The sequence below is a fragment of the Oncorhynchus tshawytscha genome, linkage group LG01 (genome assembly GCF_018296145.1).
Source record: "Oncorhynchus tshawytscha isolate Ot180627B linkage group LG01, Otsh_v2.0, whole genome shotgun sequence".
Lineage (NCBI taxonomy): Eukaryota > Metazoa > Chordata > Actinopteri > Salmoniformes > Salmonidae > Oncorhynchus > Oncorhynchus tshawytscha.
The window spans coordinates 33,489,903-33,514,426 of NC_056429.1; the positions used below are offsets into that span (position 1 = coordinate 33,489,903).

Below are 24,524 nucleotides of genomic sequence, written 5' to 3' on the forward strand. Positions count from 1 at the left end.
CACACGTATATTGTGTGTATGCATATGTACAGTTGAAGTCCGAAGTTTACACCTTAGCCAAATACATTTAAACTCAGTTTATCACAATTCCTGACATTTAACCCCAGTAAAAAATATGTTTTAAATGTTTTTTTTAACCTTTATTTATTAACTAGGCAAGTCAGTTAAGAACAAATTCTTATTTTCAATGACGGCCTAGGAACAGTGGGTTAACCGTCTTGTTCAGGGGCAGAATGACAGATTTGTACCTTGTCAGCTCGGGGATTCAAACTTTCGGTTACTTGTCCAATGCTCTAACCACCAGGCTACATTGCCACCCCGCTCTTAGGTCAGTTAGGATCACCACTTTATTTTAAGAATGTGAAATGTCTGAATAATAGTAGAGAGAATGATTTATTTCAGCTTTTATTTCTTTCATCACATTCCCAGTAGGTCTGAAGTTTACATACACAATTAGCATTTGGTAGCATTGCCTTTAAATAGTTTAACTTGGGTCAAATATTTTGGGTAGCCTTCCACAAGTTTCCCACAATAAGTTGGTTGAATGTTTGCCCATTCCTCCTGACAGAGCTGGAGTAACTGAGTCAGGGTTGTAGGCCTCCTTGCTCGCACACACTTTTGCAGTTCTGCCCCCAAATGTTCGGGTGTACCGATCCTGTGTAGGCGTTGTTACACGTGGTTTGCGAGGACAATCAGCTCCCTGTAGTGCGGTCTTAGGAATCTCACAGTACGGACATTGCAATGTATTGACCTGGCCACATCTGCAGTCCTCATGCCTCCTTAACGATGAAGAACTGTGAAGTTATTTGGATTTTTACGAATTATCTTTGAATGACAGGGTCCTGAAAAAGGGACGTTTCTTTTTTTGCTGAGCTTAAGTGAATCGTACTCTAGCTAGTTAGTTAAACAGCCCCAAATGATCGAAAACTAATGTTATGCAAGGTAGTTGTCAATTCTTCATGGGTAGCTAGCTAACAATTCTTTGTGGCTAGCTAGCTAGCCCTATTGACATACCCTTTCTTCTTCTAGCCAGGACAATGGCAAGAGAGATGAAACAAGATATAGACAAAGCAAACATTTTACTTAATAACTATCAGCTAGCTATATGTGAACTGTAATAATGTAGCTAACCAAATACTATTACCGGCAAAATGACTTAAAACCAATATTTTCTAAGGTAGATGTCAATTCTTTGTGGGTAGCTAGCTAACAATTATTCTTGGCTATCTGGCTAGTTAGCTAACAGTAGTAGCTAGCCCTATTGACTTACAACATACAAAACAACTACAGTGGGTATTATAGGCAAGTAACAATGCCAAAATTACCACAGCATGTATTTATTAATGTATCAAGATAAAATACTGTAGTCAGGCAACATATGAGATGTGAATAGGCAACATATCATCTCGCAGTCGGAGAGTATTTTCTGTCACTTCAACTCAAATAACGGACACCTTCGATTTCAAGAAACGTTCTTTACGTGGTTGTGTCATATTTCTTTGCATACTTTGTTGAAGCTTACGTCGATGCACGCTTCAAAATATGTGCAAACGGAGTACACATTGAAGAAGTGCTCTCGATTTCGCAAACTTTGATTTGGACTCATACGCCGACCCTCCCATGCTCCAATTTGCGTGCTCGGAGCACGGCAGTGCGCTTTTTAACACCCTCTATGTAGCCTTCGGCTTGACAACGACAGAAGTTGGCTATCACACACTATACAGTATGGAACCAAGCTAGCCGAGTCGGCCCATGTCATTTTAGTAAGCCATGACACCCACCATCTCAGAATGTTTTGAAATAGTTTCTGTAGTTAGAAACAGGTGATATTGGCATTCCTGAAACATTTCAACATTTGTTGAAATGTTATTTGATCTTGGAGAACTACTCAAATTGGCCTATTTAATTTAGGTCTATAGGATTCAGATATTAAATAAATGTAGGACCCAACATCTGATTTGCACTCTTCCTACCAATGAGTAAGACATGAAGGAATACAAAAAAAAAATCAAAAGCCACCCACGGATCCCTCCACAAACCATACCAACTGTAAAGTATCAGTTCTCTATGCTTGACAAGTAGTATGAAGCTGTAGATTTGCTTCTCCATACTACGTAATGTATTCCCTGTGAATCTGAAGATGTTTTGTCTGTTTCAGGAATACTAATCGTATCTGTTACTAACTGCAGAAACGACTTCAGAACAATCTGAGATGGTGGGTGTCAAAATCCTATTTTTGGGGCTTTTTGGCAGTGGAATGACCCAGTTATAAAAATAAAAGACACTATTAAAATCTTCTCAGATACTCCTACCTGTCAAGAGTGTTACTATTCCAAAGGTTTTTTACAATCAATGCAGAAATCCAGTCAGTATCAACAAAAAGGAAAACAGGTTCGAGAAAATGCCCAACAGCAGATAAGAACTTCAGGCAGAAAAGACAAGACCAGTAACACTCCAGGGAATTGAGACAAGCTTCTCCTAAGTTTGCCTCCAGTTTTCTGAACAATAGTCTCAAAGCAGATTCGCTGTGTGTCTTAAGGTACATTGCAGAGTCATATGCTGATCACACTCAAGGAAGGCAGGGTCAAAGTGCTGTTCCTCCTCCTGAGATACTCAAAATGTATGCACGCATGAACACACACACAGACAGACAGAGACACAGACAGAGAGACGCAGACACAGACAGAGAGACGCAGACACAGAGTGAGATGCAGAAAGAGACAGACAGACACAGAAAGAGAGACAGGCAGACAGAGACAGAGAGAGACACAGACAGACACACAAACACAGCGAAAGCTACTGTACTTAGTTTCCACTAGCTTTAAGTCTAATATTGTTGTGTTTAGAACAACTAATCTCTCACTCACTCTCACTCACTCTCACTCACTCTCACTCACTCTCACTCACTCTCACTCACTCACTCTCACTCACTCACTCTCACTCACTCTCACTCACTCTCACTCACTCTCAGCCCATGGCTCTACCCTATCCCATGACTCAAAAGCAGCTGCTGTTACCATTCTGCTGGAATGAAAATACAGACAGCCGTTCCTCTGGAGAGAAGATGCCTACAATCCCCAGCTGCACTGCAACAAGTTTCTACCTAGTGCTGTGGAGGGTCCCATTCTAGGGAGTTACGCAAATTTGACTGTCAAGTGACTCAAATAGAGGTTCATTGTATACGTAGGCGGACATTCAGCCACAATGAGATTGACAAAGTTGTATTACACCTCTGGGAGCATAGAGTCACATTTTGACACTAACCATATCCTGTCATTTTGATCCGCAGTAGTAAGGAGGCCAGACTGACATTTTTTTTTTTTTTAAATCTACAAAAAAAGGCTAACCTCAATTTACTTACTACACAAATCTGTGGGAGCAGATAGTGATATCGCTACCAGATCAAGTCTCATAGGCTGTTTCTGAAAAGTAACAACTCGTGTCTCCTTTAAGGGATGCAAATTTCAGTAAATTTTGCTTCCGACTACCTGACCCTCATTAACCAGTCAAAACTGTAAAAAGTAATAATATCTAAATTGTAAAATGACCATTAAATCCATTATAAAACAATTGAAAGATTATGGCACCACAACAAACCTGCCAAGAGAGGGCCGCCCACCAAAACTCACAGACCAGGCAAGGAGGCTATTAATCAGAAAGGCAACAAAGAGACCAAAGATAACCCTGAAGGACCTGCAAAACTCCACAGTGGAGATCGGAGTATCTGTCCATGGGACCACTAAGTCGTACACTCCAGAGCTGGGCTTTATGGAAGAGTGCCCAGAAAAAAAGCTATTGCTTAAAGAAAAAAAAAAAGCAAACACGTTTGGTGTTCGCCAAAAGGCATGTGGGATACTCCCCAAACATATGGAAGAAGGTACTCTGGTCAGATGAGACTAAAATTGAGCTTTTTGGACATCAAGGAAAACACTATCTCTGGTGCAAACCCAACACCTCTCATCACCCCGAGAACACCATTCCCACAGTGAAGCATGGTGGTGGCAGCATCATGTTGTGGGGATGTTTTTCATCAGCAGGGACTGGGAGAGACAGGTCAGAATTGAAGGAAGGAAGGAAGGATGGTGCTAAATACAGGGAAATTCTTGAGGGAAACCTGTTTCAGTCTTCCAGAGATTTGAGACTGGGGTGGAGGTTCACCTTCCAGCAGGACAATGACCCTAAGCATACTGCTGAAGCAACACTCGAGTGGTTTAAGGGGAAACATTTAAATGTATTGGAATGGCCTAGTCAAAGCCCAGACCTCAATCCAATTGAGAATCTGTGCTATGACTTAAATATTGCTGTACACCAGCGGAACCCATCCAACTTGAAGGAGCCGGAGCAGTTTGCCTTGAAGAATGGGCAAAAATCTCAGTGGCTAGATGTGCCAAGCTTAGAGATATACCCCAAGAGCCTTGCAGCTGTAATTGCTGCAAAAGGTGGCTCTATAAAATATTGACTATGGGGGGGTGAATAGTTATGCACACTCAAGTTCAGTTTTTTTTGTCTTATTTATTGTTTTGTTTCACAATAAAACATATTTTGCATCTTCAAAGTGGTAGGCATGTTGTGTAAATCAAATGATACAAACCCCCCAAAATCTCAATTGCATACTCAAGTCCTTTCTCACTTCTCAAAACCCATCGGATGAGAAAGCCAGGAGGTTCCTCACCTCTGACTTACTCAAATGGGTTTTGTGGAGGGGAGGACTTGAGGAGTATGCAATTGAAATTATTCCTCTGACTCTCACTGCATCACTAAACTAGGTCAGGGTCAATGAAATACTATACATTACTTTAATAATAAACAGCTGTTTGGGCTGTCTTATAGAATGGTGGGAGGACATTTGTCAATGGCCTATATGATCCAATGAATAGGTCCAGTTAGTCGTGGGATGTTGGGCCCAGAGATGCATGTTAGTTGAAACTCCCTGAGCCTATTAATTAATGCTATGTAAAGTGTATTCTAGTTCCTGTTTGTGTCTGCAAAAGTTTTGGGAAAGTGTTGATTCCCTCTCCAGTCTAAAAACAGGAAGCCCTGGCTAGCTGTGACCCACACCTGACACCAAGGTCTGTCACCAGACTTTGCTCTGACATGTTGCTTATCTCTGTGGGATGAAAATTAGTCAATGTGGCTGGCATTCTCCTTGGCCATCTGATACTTTAGACTTGGCTAAAAGGCCTGTGAACTCCACTGTACAATTAGTCTAAAACAGCCCTCAGGCTCTAGTCTAGTAGACAGAAATAGTTATTTTAGCTGACCAGTCAGTACAGTAGTGCCAGCTCAGTACTAGGCCCTATATCCTGCCTTGCACTAAAAAACAGGAAACAAGACTACCACTGTTTTTAGTGCTACACCCTATCCCTGACCTGCCTAAAAAATAAAGAAAAAATTGTAATCTCCCTTCTGACCTGGCAGGAAACTAGATTCATTACTCTTATGTTCAAAAATACAAGCATGTGTGAAATTAATGGGTCAAGATAGTTTTGTAAGTAGTGATGGGGAGAGAAACCTTTTTTTTTTTTTTTACAGTTACAAAACACGCTATTATTTTTTGGGACAATATTATACTTATACTTTGAATCCAAGTATCAATATGTAAAAAGCGCAAGCTGGCTGTTTGGCGTTCTAGCGCACATTATTCTTCATTCTATAGCTTGTTCTCCATCTTGCTGTCTCATTTCTCTGCAACAGACATATAGTGAGCAATATGTTTGGAATATCAAAACGCAATAAAATCACAGTATCGAATCGCAATACATATAGAATCGCAATACATATCGTATCGGCACCTAAGTATAGTGATAATATCGTACGGTGAGGTCTCTGGCAATTCCTATCCTTATCAGTGGCTTTAAAATGAGTAAGTCTAGGGATGGGCAACTTTTTATTTTTATTTTTTACCTTTATTTAACCAGGCAAGTCAGTTAAGAACAAATTCTTATTTTCAATGACGGCCTGGGAACAGTGGGTTAACTGCCTGTTCAGGGGCAGAACGACAGACCTTGTCAGCTCGGGGGTTTGAACTTGCAACCTTCCGGTTACTAGTCCAACACTCTAACCACTAGGCTACCCTGCCGCCCCGATGGGGTGAGGGCCACCAAAAACCTGAACTCTCAAGGGGCCGCAGTTGCTTGCAGGTCTCTGTACCTATCCCCCCCTCCCATGGGGTGTAGACATTTTAAAGAAAGTTTGCTGCAATTCTGCACATTTTGCAACGAGGCAGAGATAAATGTTATATGTTTTTAATATGATATCTTAGTGAGACTGACTAAAAAAAAAATCAAATGGCTCCCCGGCAGGTAATTCAACCATGATAACAAGTTTAGATTACTAAGTTAGTTTAGCAGCCAGTTATGTAAAAATGTTAGCTGACATGGGCTAATTGACTAACTATCAGTGACTGACATAAGAGGTAAAACTGCTGATGCACAACTAGGGCTGTGGCGGCCACGAAATTGTCAGCCTGTGATTGTCAAGCAAATAACTGCCATTCTCAGGGTAGTTGACTGTTAATGAACAAAATCACATTTACCATCTCCTGGCTTGCACACACAGCCTACAAGCCACTGATGCAGACCTTTGGAACGTCTACATTTTAAAAAAGTATAATAAATCCATGTAATAACGCCTACACAGTCATAATAAATCCATTATTTTAGACAGGTCTAAAGAAACATGATATGAAGAAAATGTAGTCTATTTCAGAAGAACAATAGCATACTTGGAGTTGTCCTTATGCCAAGTCCTCATCTGGCTATGCCATTTGGCTGTGGGCTACACTCGTTCATTTAGCAGACAAGATTTAGGTTATTTTATAGTACGAAGAAAACAATTGAACAAAGCTGAATAAAATAGAAAGGATATTTTCCTTAAACAATGAGGGTGTAGAGCAGTTAACATAGAAATAGGTACTCCGATATGCTTCATTTAGAGTTATTAATATAACTTTAGTTCTACAAACGTTGGGCTATATGTTTAGATTTTTTATACATTGTAATAGGCTGACCACACCACTCGCGTCACATGCGCGAGCGTTGCAAAAATAAAAGTAGAAATCTGTTATTCAATTATTGCACCCACACTGCTCGCACGCATCTGCGTTGCCAAGGGCTAAAATAGAAGTCCTTTCTATTTCTGACACAGATCGCACTGCAAGTCTTGTCTCTCCCATCTCATTGGTTTATAGAAGCAGGTACCCACGTGCCATCTCCTCATTGGTTATACCCACGTGGGTGATTGAAAGACAATGTTTTGCCGGATGTCGTGGTAATACTATGAAAGTGTAGATGCCAAACACCATATACATTCAAAAATGAAAAAGCCTGGAAGGAGGAGAGAAGACTAGAAACGATTCGGTTGGCCGTTTTATGTGTGGATTAATTGTTGGAGTAGAGGACCTTGTGCATTTCAGGTAAAATAACAACTCAATGTTTATATCCCAGGTCAAATTAGCTAGCAACAGCAAGCTAGCTAAATTGGACAAATTAGCTATCAAGTGCAAGCTAACTAGCTAAATTGCCATACATGTTTAATGCTTTTCGACCTGTCCCCAAATTAATGTCATTGGTTCAGAATGTGTTTTGATATTTTAACCTGCGTGTCGTGATCGCGTTTGGTGTAGGGGGACAAAATAAATTTATGCACGATGGCGCACGTGCGCAGTCGGTTTGGGTTCTGTGTAAGACTGCTAATCAGCTAACCACTAGCTACCCGGACTATCCGCATTGACCCTTTTTGCACTAAATCTAGACTCATCACATACGCCAGTGTTGCCCAACCCTGCTTCTCGAGGACCCCCAACAGTATAGTTTTGTTGTAGTCCTTCACAACACACCTTATTCAACTCAGTGCAGGTGTGCTTGTCCAGGGATACAATAAAAACGTGTATTGTTGGGGGTACGCGAGGACCAAGGTTGAAAAACACTGACATTCGCTGATGTTACTGGTTATTATCTATTCTGTTGCTTAGTCACTTTAACCCTACCTATATGGACATATCTACCTCAATTGTTGCATTGTTGGGAAGGACCCGTAAATATGTATTTCACTGTTAGTTTACACCTGTTCTTTACAAAGCATGTGACAAATAACATTTTATTTGAACCCAGCCAGGCTCTTCTAACACTCTGTCCAAAATGGCACCCTATTCCCTACACAATTAGTGCACTGCTTTTGACCAGAGGCCAATGGGACCATGGTCAAAAGAGTTCACTATGTAGGGAATAGAGTGCCGTTTTGGACAGTGTTAGAAGAGGCAGCCTCCCTCTGGGAGCCAAGAGGGGAATGCAAGGGTGCAAGGGAAGCTCCCTCAACATATCCCCAATGTGTTATGCCAGGCAGAGCTAACCGAAAGGAGAAAAGATTACTCTGGGATTGACATAGAAAGGGAAGGAAGATGAGAGGGAGAGAGCAGCCTGTTCCAGGGATTAATGCTTCAGATCGTTTGTGCCGAGTGAACAAATACATATTGTAGTACTGTACAGTGAGAGCCTCACCCTTATGTCTCTCTCTGCTGAGCACCTAAATCAAAAACATTCTGACTGTCGTGGAGGTGTGTCTGTGCACTGGGACATAACAGCGGAGGGGAACACAATTAGAACATGATCTTGCATACAGTGTTTTAATACTAGGAACAACTGGTCCACTGAGATTATGTAAGATTTACTGTCTAAAATCTATAGATCTGTCACAAAAAGAGGAGTAGGCCTATTCTTCTAGCAGACTCGGACAGGCAACTCACTCGGGCACAGGACCTACTCCAGGAGTAAAGGCGTCTGCATGCTTCCCAGCCGAAATAGTTTGGTACAGTTAGTCCATATATTGTGACGTTTCTGTTCGTTTCGGACTTCGGTGAGGGAGCCGCAGCCCACGCCCTTTCGTCAGTGATTGGTCAACAGTAGGGATTCTTCAATAAAGTCTTTGTTATCATTCAATGAGAGACGACTTGTCATGCACATTTTATATTTTCACTGAAAATTACTGCACCAAACTTAGTTAGATGTAAAATTGACTGACTAAGATCTCTCCGGTAAAAACCTCAAAATTAACAATAGATTTCATGAGTTATCTTAGATTAATTATGACTATTTTGAGGGAGTGTGCTTTGGCGTTTCAAAAAGGACAACTCAAAAACTACTATTGCGGCTTTTTTTAATCGTTTTTCAAGCGAAGGTCTATTAAGGGAGTATGTGAGCACACTCGTTCCGTTTGGTGGCAGCAGAACTGAAGCATGCTGACACCTTAAGCCTATGTGGTTAAAAACCTGATGAAAGGGTTTCTACTAGTGCACAGGTGGTAGGCTACCCGTACTGACATTCTTCTCAGAAGCTATGCCTATGCCTAGTCTGGGTCCCCCCTACATAAATCCTGGTTGGGTGCAGTCTATAATCATTCTCTCTTTTGTTAAGCCAAGGAACAGAGCGGTGAATGAATGGGGAGGTTGCATCCTAAATGGCACCCTATTCCCTATGTATGGCACCCTATTCCCTATGTAGTGCACTACTTTTGACCAGGGCCCATGGGGCTCAGGTCAAAAGTATTGCACTATATAGGGAATAGGGTGCCATTTTGGATGCAGCGAGAGAAGCATTCTGCATGGCTAATGAAAGGCACAGCAAGGCAAGATTGTGAAGTCTGAATAAAAGGGCTTCTTAGCAAAACAACGTTGCCGGTGAGATCAGCAAACTGAAACTCACCAAGGCCAGCAGCAGTCAAGAGCAATGCATCTCAGTGCAGTGCAGCTGAATAGACAAACCTCGGGAAATGTAGCACGACTAACTCAACTAGGATAAGCCAAATCCAGCTATCAATTAGACTATTTTCCTAATTTGTTATATCCTGTGAATTATGGTAACTTTTTTTCAGTATGTGGGCATGAGGAAAATCAAAGCTTTTAATCCATTGCTGTCACTTCTGGGTGAGAAAAGTACAATTGCATCAGCAACAGAACTGGAAAATTATTTATCTTGCACCTGCTCATAAACATTCTCTCCACACGATAAGAACTCAAATCGCAGCATGGCACAGCAGGGAGATTAGAAAACAGAATGTTAATGTGGGCCACCTTCAGAGAACAAGAACATACATTCCATTTGCTGTTGTCTGAGAGACTATGAGAAAGGAGGGCTGCCAGAAAGGGCACACAGTCTGTCAGGCGTGAGAATAAAGGCTTTTCAGTTCACACACAGAAGACATCTCAGATTGGTGCAGTGTACATTCAGCATTATCAATGGCCTCCTTGAGCGTCTTTCCTCAATGGACAATGCAATAAGCGTTATACGGTTAGCTGGGACTCAAATGGAAAACCTGGGCTAGATCATTTACATGTGGCCTACAACAGTATTCCCATGTTGACACCGTGGAAGGGGGCACCTCCTTACAACTTTCAAGAAACACATACAAATTCACACAGCACTGAATACATTATCAATGGTGGTGACTCAACTGGTTTTATGACAACAAATATCCACACACTATGATGTTCTTAAGCAAATAAAAACGCCACAGAATCTGAATGGGCAGGTGGTGGAATGTTGCCCTGCTAAATCACTCCATTGGATTCACGTGGAGCCTGCCATACCTGTAGTCTACTCTATATGGTGAGACAATTATGAAGGGGAAGCGCTCTGTCATAAAAACAACCAAAGTGTCTGACAGAGGGCAAGTACAGACAAGCCAGTCCTCCACAAGCCCAGTCTCTCTCAGTGGTGTGATTCGAATCTGAAGTCACACTTCTCCTCCTAGCCAACAAACGATCCAAGAAAACACCAAGAGGTTACATGGCAGGAATGTCTGACCAGGACTGTGAGACGGCAGAGCAGACCGGCATGTGACTCTATTACAAAGTGCAAATGTCTAAAACAGGTGTGCCTATGAGGAGTCCAGTGCTAAGGAAGTAGTTTCCTAGTGTTATCAACTAGGCTAGGTAGGTCTAAAATAATAGGGAGCCATTTTTAGTCTGAAGTTGTTCATGGTACAGGAAGAGAAAGAGAAATGTGAGTGTCAGCTAGCTACAGCATTACTAGCCAACACCCAGCATAGCAACAGATGACTGCACACCTGGATCAGCAGTTAAGTGGATCAAGTTGAAAGGGGATCTTCAACACCTCTGCGTTCCAAATGGCACCCTATTCCCTATAGTACACTACTTTTGGCATAAGGCTCTGGGGTCAAAAATTGTGTACCATAATATAGGGAATAGGGTGCTATTTGGGATGGAGCCATAGAGCTGGGTTCGGGTTGAGGAGGATTCCTGCACAGTGAGAGTGCAGCTAGATGATGATTACTTCCAAGGATCAGATGGAAATGGTGGGGTTTATGGAAACATTTCAGCAGGGATTTCATCCTATGATGAAAAGTCCTTGGTGTGCTTACTTTCAATGAAAAGTAAGCAAGCTAAGAGGAGGAGAACGGAAAATCTATGCCCTCAGCTGGCCCTACCTACATTGACTGTTATTTCTCACTGTACACAAAGAACTGGATGGTTGTACTGTAGAGGCGGCAAACGTTAGCTATTGTTCTCTCTCTCAGCCAATGACAGGAGTTTGTCAGCCAGTAGCCAGCAGATCTAACCCGCTTGCTTACAGCTGCACTAGGGTCGGACAGCATTGCTGTGTATATTAAGACACAGCAGAGCCGGCGTGTGGGGGCGAAAAATGTATCTTAGCATTACTTTAAATGATAGGTATGCACAATCCTGTACTCTGGTTGCGTAAATTGCTGTTTTCACCCAACTCTGTGCCTAATCCACCACGGGTCTTGTGTTCTTGCCCCCACCCTCTGTACTCTGAAACTTGCATGTTTGGAACGAGGTATCTCCGTTTCAAACAAGTCTCTCCTTAACCTCTATTCTAAGAACAAACAGTTCTTAGTACTCGCAAGCGAACAGGATATTTGGCCACCTCATCCAGTAGATATTGGTTAGGTTCGACACATTGAGACATTTATGGTGGATTAAGGAAATGTAACAACGTTGGGCTAGATAAGGCAAACCCCAACTCAGAATCATTGAGCTCTCACTATATCAACTCTATACTTCAGTATAGACAAAGTGGAGTCGCAATTCAACGGCTCAGACACGAGACGTATGTGGCAGAGACTACAGACAATCACGGACTACAAAAGGAAAACCAGCCACGTCGCCGAGGCCGACGTTTTGCTTTCGGAAAGGCTAAACAGGTTAACACAGTGCCACCGACACGGCCTGCTACCAAGGGCTGTGGGCTCTCCTCCGTGGCCGACGTGAGTCAAACATTGAAACATGTTAACCCTTGCAAGGCTGCCGGTCCAGACAAGAGGTCGAAAGATCATGATTTTTCAACGCCGTAACCGATTATTGGAGGACCAAAAAAAGCAGATACCAATTAAAAATTTGCCACTTTTTACATATGTATTTGTAATAATGACAATTACAACAATGCTGAATGAACACTTATTTTAACTTTATGTAATACATAAATAAAAATATATTTTGTCTCAAATAAATAATGCAACATGTTTCATTTGGTTTAAATAATGCAAAAACAGTGTTGGAGAAGAAAGTAAAAGTGCAATATGTGCCATGTAAAAAAAGCTAACGTTTACATTCCTTGCTCAGAACATATGAAAGCTGGTGGTTCAATATTCCCAGTTCGTCAATATACCCAGTTAATATATACCCTCTCTCTCGGAGGACCTTATCCCTAGGACCATGCCCCAGGACTACCTGACATGATGACTCCTTGCTGTCCCCAGTCCACCTGGCTGTGCTGCTGCTCCAGTTTCAACTGTTCTGCCTTATTATTATTATTCGACCATGCTGGTCATTTATGAACATTTGAACATCTTGGCCATGTTCTGTTATAATCTCCACCCGGCACAGCCAGAAGAGGACTCGCCACCCCACATATGCTCTCTCTAATTCTCTCTCTCTTTCTCTCTCTCGGAGGACCTGAGCCCTAGGACCATGCCCCAGGACTACCTGACATGATGACTCCTTGCTGTCCCCAGTCCACCTGACCGTGCTGCCTTATTATTATTCGACCATGCTGGTCATTTATGAACATTTGAACATCTTGGCCATGTTCTGTTATAATCTCCACCCGGCACAGCCAGAAGAGGACTGGCCACACCACATAGCCTGGTTCCTCTCTAGGTTTCTTCCTAGGTTTTGGCCTTTCTAGGGAGTTTTTCCTAGCCACCGTGCTTCTACACCTGCATTGCTTGCTGTTTGGGGTTTTAGGCTGGGTTTCTGTACAGCACTTTGAGATATCAGCTGATGTACGAAGGGCTATATAAATCAATTTGATTTGATTTGATTTTGAAGTCAAACAGCACTGTGCTTCAGGCATTGCGAAGAGCTGCTGGCAAGCACAGGAAAGTGCTGTTTGAATGAATGCTTACAAGCCTGCTGCTGCCTACCACCGCTCTATCAAATATCAAATCATAGACTTAATTATAATATAATAAACAGAAATATGAGCCTTAGGTCAGTAATATGGTCAAATCCGGAAACTATCATTTAGAAAACAAAACATTTATTCTTTCAGTGAAATATAGAACCGTTCCGTATTTTATCGAACGGGTGGCATCCATAAGTCTAAATATTGCACAACCTTCAATGTTATGTCATAATTCTGTACAATTCTGGCAAATTACTTACGGTCTTTGTTAGGAAAAAATGGTCTTCACACAGTTCGCAACGAGCCAGGCGGCCCAAACTGCTGCATATACCCCGATTCTGCTTGCACAGAACGCAAGAGAAGTGACAATTTCCCTAGTTAATATTGCCTGCTAACATGAATTTCTAAATATGCAGGTTTAAAAAAAATATCCTTGTGTATTGATTTTAAGAAAGGCATTGATGTTTGTGGTTAGGTACATTGGTGCAACGACAATGCTTTTTTCATGAATGTGCATGTTAAATCATCACCGTTTGGTAAATTAGGGTGTGATTCGATGATAAATGAACAGACACCGCATTGATTGCAACGCAGGACAAGCTAGTTAAACTAGTAATATCATCAACCATGTGTAGTTAACTAGTGATTATGTGAAGATTGATTGTTTTTTATAAGTTTAATGCTAGCTAGCAACTTACCTTGGCTCCTTGGCAGTCGCTTAACAGGTGGTCAGCCTGCCACGCAGTCTCCTCGTGGAGTGCAATGTCATCGGCGTTATGAAAACTTTAAATCGGCCCTAATTAAATAGGCCATGCTGATTAATCGGTCGACCTCTAGTCCAGACGGCATCCCTAGCCGTCTCCTCAGAGAATCCGTAGACCAGCTGGCTGGTGTGTTTACGGGCATATTCAATCTCCCTATCAAAGTCTGCTGTCCCCACATGCTTCAAGATGGCCACCATTGTTCCTGTACCCAAGAAAGCAAAGGTAACTGAACTTAATGACTATCGCCCTGTAGAACTCAGTGCTGTAATCGTGCTTTGAGAGACTAGTCAAGGATTATATCACCTCCACCTTACCTGTCACCCTAGACCCACTTCAATTTTCCTACCGCTCCAATAGGTCCATCTGGACAAGAGAAATACTTATGTAAGAATGCTGTTTAGTGACTATAGCTCAGCATTCAACACCATAGTACCCTCCAAGCTCATCATTAAGCTCGAGGCCCTGGGTCTTAACCCCACCCTGTGCAACTGGGCCCCCAGGTAGGAAACATCACCTCCACTCCGCTGATCCTCAACACTGGGGCCCCACAATGGGCCACCCACACAGACAGCGCGGTGATGAAGGCGCAACAGAGCCTCTTCAACCTCAGGAGACCAAATAGATTTGGTCTGTAAATTTTTACAGATGAACAATTTAAAGCATCCTGTCAGGCTATATAACCACGTGGTAGGGCAACTGCACAGCACGCAACCACAAGGCTCTCCAGAGGCTGGTGCGGTCCAACCAACGCATCACCGGGGGCAAACTACTCACCCTCCAGGACACCTACAGCTTCCGATGTCACAGGATGGCCAAAAAGATCAAAGGACAACAACCACCCGAGCCACTGCCTGTTCACCCCGCTATCATCCAGAAGGCAAAGTCAGTACAGATGCATCAAAGCTGGGGCAGAGAGACTGAAAAACAGCTTCTATCTCAAGGCCATCAGACTGTTAAACAGCCATCACTAACATAGAAAGGCTGCTGCTTATATGCAGACTAGGAATCACTGGTCACTTTAAGGAATGGAACACTAGTCACTTTAATAATGTTTACATATTACATATATATACACATCTCATTTATATACTGTATTCTATGGTATCTTAGTCACTTAATGTTTACATATCTGGCATTACTCATCTCATGTGTATATACTGTTTTCAATACTATTTTACGGTATCTCATTCACTTAATGCTTAGATATCTTGCATTACTCATCTCATATGTATATACTGTTTTTCAAAACTATTCTACTGTATCTTAGTCCGTTCCGCTATGCCATCGCTCGTCCATATGTATATAGTCTTAATTCATTCATACTTAGATGTGTGTATTGGGTATATGTTGTTTAATTTGTTAGATATTACTGCACTGTCAGAACTAGAAGCACAAGCATTTCACTACACCCGCAATAACATCTGTTAATCATGTGTATGTGACTAAAAAAATTGTATTTGATGTTGACAGCTCCCTTATAAGTACAATAAAGATTTTTGATCAAGTATAACCAGATTTGGTGATTTGTTCTGGCTCTCATTTGTTGAATCAAAATATCTACCCACAGGTGTGAGATATGGCTTGGAAAACTTACCTCAACCCAATGGTGTAGTTGTGCCTAGAGAAGTGGGTATACACTATAAATTTCCCACCCGGCAAAGGAAAGGGGCCTTTAGGTGATGTAACGCAAGATGTAAAATAGTAAATAATGGTTAATGGTTACTTCTCAGAAAGTATTGAGCTTTTAAGAGGAGTAAAACAAGGCTGTCCATTGTCTCCTTATTTATTACGGCCACTGAAATGCTAGCTATTAAAATTAGATCCAACAAGTACATCAAGAGGTTAACCTCTCTGGGATATGTGGGACGGTAGCGTCCCACCTGGCCAACACCCAGTGAAAATGCAGAGCGCCAAATGCAGAGCGCCAAATTCAAATAAATTACTATAAAAATTCAACTTTGAAATCACACATTGAATATACCATTAAAGCTACACTCGTTGTGAATCCAGCCAACATTTCAGATTTCAAAAAGGTTTTTCGGTGAAAGCATAAGATGCTATTATCTGATGATAGCACAACAGTAAACAAAGAGAGAAAGCATATTTCTACCCTGCAGGCGCTACACAAAACCCAGAGATAAAATATAAATCATGCCTTACCTTTGACAAGCTTCTTTTGTTGGCACTCCAATATGTCCCATAAACATCACAAATGGTCCTTTTGTTCAATTAATTCCGTCGATACATATCCAAAATGTCCATTTACTTGGCGCGTTTGATCCAGAAAAACACAGCTTCCAATTCTCGCAACGTCACTAAAGAATCTCAAAAGTTACCTGTAGTAAACTTTGCCAAAACATTTCAAACTACTTTTGTAATACAACTGTAGGTATTTTTAAACGTTAATAATCGATCAAATTGTATACGGGACTATCTGTGTTCAATACAGGAAGACATCAAACTAACGCAACCTTTCTGGTCTTGCGCAACTCTCAAAAAGTACACATAACGTGACAGTCATTCAAGATGGCCGTCCTACGTCATTACACAAAGGAATAACCTGAACCAATTTCTAAAGACTGGTGACATCCAGTGGAAGCGGTAGGACTGCAAACAAGTCCCTTAGAAATCTAGTTTCCCAATGAAAACTCATTGAATAGACAGTGACCTCAAAAAGAAATCTGAATGATTTGTCCTCGGGGTTTTGCCTGCTACATAAGTTCTGTTATACTCACAGACATGATTCAAACAGTTTTAGAAACTTCAGTGTTTTCGATCCAAATAATATGCATATCTTATATTCTGGGGATGAGTAGCAGGAAGTTGAAATTGGGCACACTATTTATCAAAAAGTGAAAATCCCTATTCATTTAGGGTTTAAGTATAATTTATGTATGAGTGAACCATTTAGTGAGAGGTTTTAAGCTTTAATATTTAATAATTTTAGCCCCCCCAAACTCATATTCATTATATAAAAATAGGCACACTTAATTTTGTCTGGATTAGCATTCCAAATAAAGTGATTTTTTTTGCTCATATGATTTAAAAAACGAGTTGTCTGGAGTAGGCAGCGCCATTAGTAAGTAAACTAATAGGACCCTAGTGTTAAATCAATGTGATGTTTCCATAAATAGACAACTTTTTACACCTCCATGGTTGCAAAATCTTAAATATATTTGCTAACTTTCTATTGAAATTGAGTGTGGGTAAGTTAATTTATATTTTTGAGATGTGAATACCAAGTATGTCTACTTCACCATCCGCCCATTTTATTGGTAAACTACAAGGTAGTGTTAACATTGTCTTTTTAACAATCCAATACGTAATATGGTATACTTGTCATAATTAGGTTTTAGTCCAGCTAGGCTAGAATAGTGATCAAGATCTTCAATGAGACTGTACAGGTATCCAGATTACGGACTTAAGAAAAAACTAGTCATCAGCATACATTGACACTTGTTTTTATCTTTTTGATTTCTAAACAAGCCAACCTTAAAACCAACTGCAGCATTACCACAAAAATGGAGGCAAGTGGAAAAAGGAGAAGGTAGGGAACTTGTTTGCCTGCCATATATTAAAGATACAAATTGGCTTAAAATAATTGGCATGAATAGAGATAGATACACCAGTTTCATTTGAGGACAAAAATGTTGACAGCTGCGTCATACAGGTTGCAAAATAGATGGGAAGAGATTTTCAAAGTACTGATTCTATGGCACATGGTTAATGAACTGGTACAAAAAACTAGACTTGATTCAACACTGAGTCTTTCCATTTAAATTATTATATACACAATTCTTGCCACTAACAGAATGATTTTTATATATATATATATATATATATATATATAATCTCAGCTCTTTAGATTTTGCTGTGAAGAAACAGAATAACTAGATCATATATTCTGGTATGGCCCCTATGTAGCTTGTTTCTGGTCACAGGTCCAGGAACAGTTTATAAAGAATTAAAATAAAATCGCAACATACACTTAAAATGAACCTTACAAATAACAGTGTTGGGTGATTTGGAAAGCCATAGTCAGTCAATAAATAATATAATAATACTTGTAAGAAAGGTTCATCTTTAGCTCACAATCTGTGGATATTATATAATTAGAAAATGTTAAAAATGTATGTAAAACATCACAGTACATTTGAAATATTTGGCACATGGAAACCAAACGAAGATGGTCTATAGCGATAGGTGGGATGGGCCGTGAGTGGTTTAGGGTTGGGATTAAAGAGCTTATGTTTGGTAATGTATTACTGTTATGTGATTGTTTATATAAAAGTACCATGTAAGTAAAATGTATGTACAGTTGAACACGGAAGTTTTACATACACTTAGGTTGGAGTCACTAAAACTCGCTTTTCAACCACTCCACAAATTTCTTGGTAACAAACTATAGTTTTGGCACGTCGGTTAGGACAGCTACTTTGTGCACGACAAGTAATTTTTCCAACAGTTGTTTAGACAGATTATTTCACTGCATCACAATTCCAGTGGGTCAGAAGTTTACATACGCTAAGTTGACTGTGCCTTTAAACAGTTTGGAAAATTTCAGAAAATGATGTCATGGCTTTAGAAGCTTCGGATAGGCTAATTGACATCATTTGAGTCAATTGGAGGTATACCTGTGGATGCATTTCAAGGCCTACCTTCAAACTCAGTGCCTCTTTGCTTGACATCATGGGAAAATCAAAAGAAATCAGCCAAGACCACAGAATAACAAAATTGTAGACTTCCACAAGTCTGGTTCATCCTTGGAAGCAATTTCCAAACACCTGAAAGTACCACATTCACCTGTACAAACAATAGCATGCAAGTATAAACACCATGGACCACGCAGCCGTCATACCGCTCAGGAAGGAGACGCGTTCTATCTCCTAGAGATGAACGTCCGTTGGTGCGAAAAGTGCAAATCAATCCCAGAACAGCTGGAGGAAACAGGTACAAAAGTATCTATATCCACAGTAAAACGAGTCCTATATCGACATAACCTGAAAGGCCACTCAACAGGGAAGAAGCCACTGCTCCAAATCCGCCATAAGAAAGCCAGACTAAGGTTAGCAACTGCACATGGGGACAAAGATAGTACTTTTTGGAGAAAAAAGATCATACTTTTCATGATGATGAAACAAACAGAACTGTTTGGACATAATGACCATCGTTATGTTTGGAGGAAAAAGGGGGAGGCTTGCAAGCCGAAGAACACCACCCCAACCATGAAGCACAGGGGTGGAAGCGTGTGCGAGCAAGGAGGCCTACAAACCTGACTCCTTTACACCAGCTCTGTCAGGAGGAATGGGCCAAAATTGACCCAACTTATTGTGGGAAGGCTACCCAAACATTTGACCCAAGTTAAACAATTTAAAGACAATGCTACCAAATACCAATTGAGTGTATGTAAACTTCTGACACACTGGGAATGATGAAAGAAATAAATGCTTAAATAAATCACTCAACTATAATTCTGACATTTCACATTCTTAAAATAAAGTGGTGATCCTAACTGACCTAAGACAGGGAATTTTTACTAGGATTAAATGTCAGGAATTGTGAAATACTGAGTTGAAATGTAGTTGGCTAAGGTGTATGTAAACTTCCGACTTCAACTGTATATGTAGAATAAATGCTGTAAAAAACAAACAAGATATGTGTCCTCCGAAGAGGGGGGGGTGGGGGGTGGATTGGTTAATAAAAAATATGAATAAATAAGAAAGGCGCCTTGTGTGAAAGATGACAAACAGTGACATATTGATCCCATATTGATCTTTCACACAATCAGGCTAACTGGTGTGAAATGGCTAACTAGATAGCAGTGTGCGCTAGTAGTGTTTCAATCGGTGAAGTCACTCGCTCTGAGACATTGAAGTGGTTGTTTTACTAGCGCTACAAAGACTGCGTCAGTTGTGGATGTTTTCAGAGGGTCCCTGGCTCTATCCCAGGTTGGGATAGAAGCAATACTTTTACACAAGCTGTACTGCAAGTAGGCTAATTGTAGGTCTACTATTGAAACAGATAAATGAAGCTGTCAACTCAGCAATTCACAGGTTTCAGATTTCACCCCCTTTTTAATGTTTTTGCTCTCAAAGTCAAACTAATAGAACAATAACCAAATATGATGTTCTAAGTCCATAAGAACACTTAATTAAAAGCCACCAGGAGACCACTTTTGAGGTCTGGGAAAAATCTAGGATTTTTTTGTGTGTGTGTAGTTACCCTTTAATTCATGTACCCAGGCACCTAGCACTGTTGTTTGGTTAGCGATGTTTCTGTAGCACATGAGACGGAGTTTCCAAAACAAATGGCTTTCCTGTTCCTTAATTGATTGAAACCTGGACGAAGTAGAGGGATTTATGTTTATAGAACAGTACCGCAATTCAGAATCAATTCACGTTTAGATGGAGTATTTGGCTGTTATAGCTTCCAGAGTCAATTCGCCCTTTAAACAGAACATGCAAGGTCCTTGGACTAAGGAGTAATGTTAGGCTCCTTTCGTCCAATATTGGGCTCGTCCGACCCTAGTGCAGCTGTAAGTAAACGGATCAGATCAGCCAGGTACTGTTCATTTGAAGAACTCACCTGGAAACTGACTGGTGCTGGACTTGAAACAGATTAACTTAAAACTACATCAGCTATCTTGAAAGTAACTTAAAACGATAAGCAAAAAAACGGTTCTCCTTCAACCATTGTGACTACAAATGTAACTAGCTACAGTAACAACATGTAACTAGCTACAGTAACTGAAGTGTTTATAACGGGTGTTGTTTGAAGTATCTGATGAGGTGTGAGTTTTGTTTGCTGTCCACATACGTAACCGTTACTTTCTGAAGTTCCTTGGCTGGCTACAGGAAATAGTTTGCATGCAGTTTAGCTAACTAGCGATGTATTTTGAGTTCATGAACAAACAGTTTATTAGCTATGGAAGTTGCTAGTTAGTTAGCTAAGCTAGGTGGCTAACCAGTTAGCTAATGCAGTTTACGTGATTAGCCAGCAAGTTAGCTAACTAACGTTATTTAGTGACGTAAAAAGCTAACTGAATTACAGAACCGTCTCAAGCAACCTACAGTGCCAGACGCATGATTAACTCCAGACTATTTCCAAACACTGTAGCTAGCTAGCTAACATGAAACCTATCCGGCTGGAGAGGAAAAGTAGCTTGACAACTATTAACGTGAGCTAGCAACAGCTCCTTGCTCTCACAAAAAAAAACCTGAACCGTACTTACCTTGCCTGGAAGCCTTTTCAATCCTCAGAGATCAATATGAACTTTCCATGGACCAAAGTACAACTGCACAGTCTTGCGCAATTGAACTGTAAGGAGTTCAACAGCCAGGTTTCAGATTTTATTTAATGCCGAGTTTTAGTTTTCTTGTTAGCTGCCGCTATCTGATTCCACCACCAGGCAACAGCTCCACCGTCCAGCCCATCGAGCCGAATACGTGTAGCCTACACAAATCCACAGCCCGCTCGTGCCAACGAAAGGGCAGCTCCAATGTTTACATCCACTGTACAGAGCATGCGTCACGTCAGTCGACCTCAAAAACCTAACAACTGAAAAAAAAAATAGTACACTACTGCTATCTACTGTTTATTGTATTGCCCTACACATAGCTACATAAACTTCGTTAGCTTTTTGGCCTCTTCATAAACTACATTAGCTAGCCCTATAGGTTTTTGAAAAATAATGCAAGTTCATGTCAGCCATTTCTTATCAGCACACAAGCTAAAACACTATCAGAGAATATAGTAGACCTATTGGATAATTCTGTATCAGTTTTAATCTCATAAAAAGTTATCAAAACAAGTTATTAACATATTGTATTTGCTCTGTAAAACAGTATGTTCCTATTAGCTGTAGTCTACTAAAGTCAAGAGTAACTACAAAAAACTGGAAGCCAATCACTACAGCACAAACTCACCTGAGGCTAACTGTCTCTGACAATAGTATCAGTTCCACAGAACGTTTTGGAATTTTGTTGCCCGGAGTAGATCACAGCAAACATCCCACACTCAGAGTGGGTGACAGAGAGACATTGTCAATCAGAAAATGTCAAAATAAAGGTTCACGATCAGCTGTCCAGCTCAGACTAAAGAAGCACTTAAGCCTTTTCTAAGACAGGTGAGAATGAGGTGAATGGCAGAGCTGACTTTTTTTGATCCACATATGAACAAAAGGTCATCAAACAAACTTTTCTGGTTTTACGTGGAAGTACTTACATAAATATCATATTTCTTATGTTAGCCACACCCTTGTCTGTCCTAAAAAAATGTCTGACGTATGACTCTTGCCTACGCCATATGCACAGTATGTCTGTTATGGACTGACAATAGATACAGTACAAACCACATACTATAACAGAAAAAACACCCATTTGACGACGCTTGTATGTTCTGTACAAAACCCTTTGGGTGTGTCTGTTGTTTTTATTATTAACATTTTCCCATCTCAAAACGTAGATACCTTACAATAAGGAAAACAAAATATACATTTTTATTCAGTAAATTGTGCCATTAGAAAGTATTCACACCCCTTGACTTTTTCCACATTTTGTTACGTTACAGCCTGAATTTAAAATGGGTTAAAAATGAAAAGCTGAAATGTCTTAAGTCAATAAGTATTCAACCCCTTTGTTGTGGTAAGCCTAAATAAGTTCAGGAGTAAATATTTGCTTAACAATTCACATAATAAGTTGCTTGGACTCACTCTATGTGCAATAAGAGTGTTTAACATGATTTTTGAATGACTCCCTCATCTCTGTACCCCACACATACAATTATCTATAAGGCCCCTCAGACGAGCAGTGAATTTCAAACACAGATTCAACCACATAGACCAGGGAGGTTTTCGGATGCCTCACAAAGAAGAGCACTTATTGGTAGATGGGTACATTTTTAAAAACGTATATCCCTTTGAGCATGATGAAGTTATTAATTACACTTTGGATGTTGTATCAATACACCTAGGCACTTCAAAGATACAGGCATCCTTCCTAACTCAGGTGCTGGAGAGGAAGGAACTCGCTCAGGGATTTCACCATGAGGCCAATGGTGACTTTAAAACAGGTACGGCGTTTAATGGCTGTGATAGGAAAAACTGAGGATGGTTCAACAACATTGTAGTTACTCCACAATACTAACCAAATTGACAGAATGAAAAGAAGGAAGCTTGTTAAGAATATTTGCATCCTGTTTGCAACAACACACTAAAGTAATACTGCAAAAAAAATGTGGCAAAGCAATTAACCTTTTGTCCTGAATACAAAGTGTTATGTTTGGGGCAAATCCAATACAACACATTACTGAGTACCACTCTTCATATTTCCAAGCATAGTGGTGGCTGCATCATGTTACGGTTATGCTTGTAATCGTTAAGGACGGGGGAGTTTTTCAGGATAAAAACTAAATGGAATGGAGCCGAGCACAGGCAAAATCCTACAGGAAAACCTGCTTCGGTCTGCTTTCCACCACACTGGGAGATGATTTAATCTTTCAGCAGGACAATGACCTAAAACAAATGGCAAAATCTACAATGGAGTTGCTTACTAAGAAGTTCCTGAGTGGTAGAGTTACAGTTTTGACTTAAATCTGCTTGAAAATCTATGGCAAGTGGTTGTCTAGCGATGATCAACAACCAATTTGAAAGAGCTTGAATTATTTTTTTTAATATAATGGGCCAATTTTGCACAATCCAGGTGTGGAAAGTACTTAGAGACTTACCCAGAAAGACTCATAGCTGTAATCACTGCCAAATGTGATTCTAACATGTATTGACTTAGGGGTTTGAATACTTATCATATCAAGATATATATTTTTTACAAATGTTAAAATGTTTCTTCAACAAAGAGTAGTATTTTGTGTAGATCGTTGGCAAAAAAATACAATGAAATCCATTTAATCCCACGTTTTAACACAACAAAATGCCCAAAAGGTCAAGGGGTGTGAATACTTTCTGAAGGCATGCACACACAGCATGGTACAGTCACAAAGGGATAGGTCGCAGTTGCAAATGAGAACTTGTTCTCAACTAGCCTACCTGGTTAAATAAAGGTGAAATACATTTGTGTTGTATGAGTTTGAGTTTGAGTTTATTTTTATTTTTACAGGGACAGTGCACATTAATCAACGTTTCAGTAAAAGTGCCGGTTTTAGCCAGCCGGCTAATTTTCAACCGCAGTCCCTGGGCAGGTTATTAAAAACAATTACAATATAGACAATAGCAACATAGAACAAGCAAGACATAGCAACATAGGACAAGCAAGACATAGCATACAGACAGAGCAACATAGGACAAGCAAGACGTAGCATACAGACAGAGCAACATAGAACAAAAAGCAGCAAGACAAAATTCATAAAAGCAAATCAAAATCAAAAA

The 24,524-nt window shown here is 40.5% G+C and overlaps 1 protein-coding gene across 4 annotated transcripts in view; it reads right to left on the reverse strand.

Moving 5' to 3' along the window:
• The window catches only part of LOC112249764 (ecotropic viral integration site 5 protein homolog), a 101,092-nt gene extending 78,777 nt beyond the window's left edge, over nt 1–22,315 (reverse strand). Inside the window, exons 1-2 of one of the 4 annotated variants that reach the window (XM_024419535.2) lie at nt 22,072–22,315; nt 21,378–21,657 (exon numbers count right to left, since the gene is read on the reverse strand). The gene's annotated coding sequence lies outside the window, so the exon portion shown is untranslated. Of the gene's footprint in view, nt 1–2,312; nt 2,595–21,377; nt 21,675–22,071 lie in introns of those variants that run through there. The other 3 variants (XM_024419536.2, XM_024419546.2, XM_024419538.2) reach the window with 3 other exon arrangements.
• Nucleotides 22,316–24,524: the final 2,209 nt, after the last annotated feature.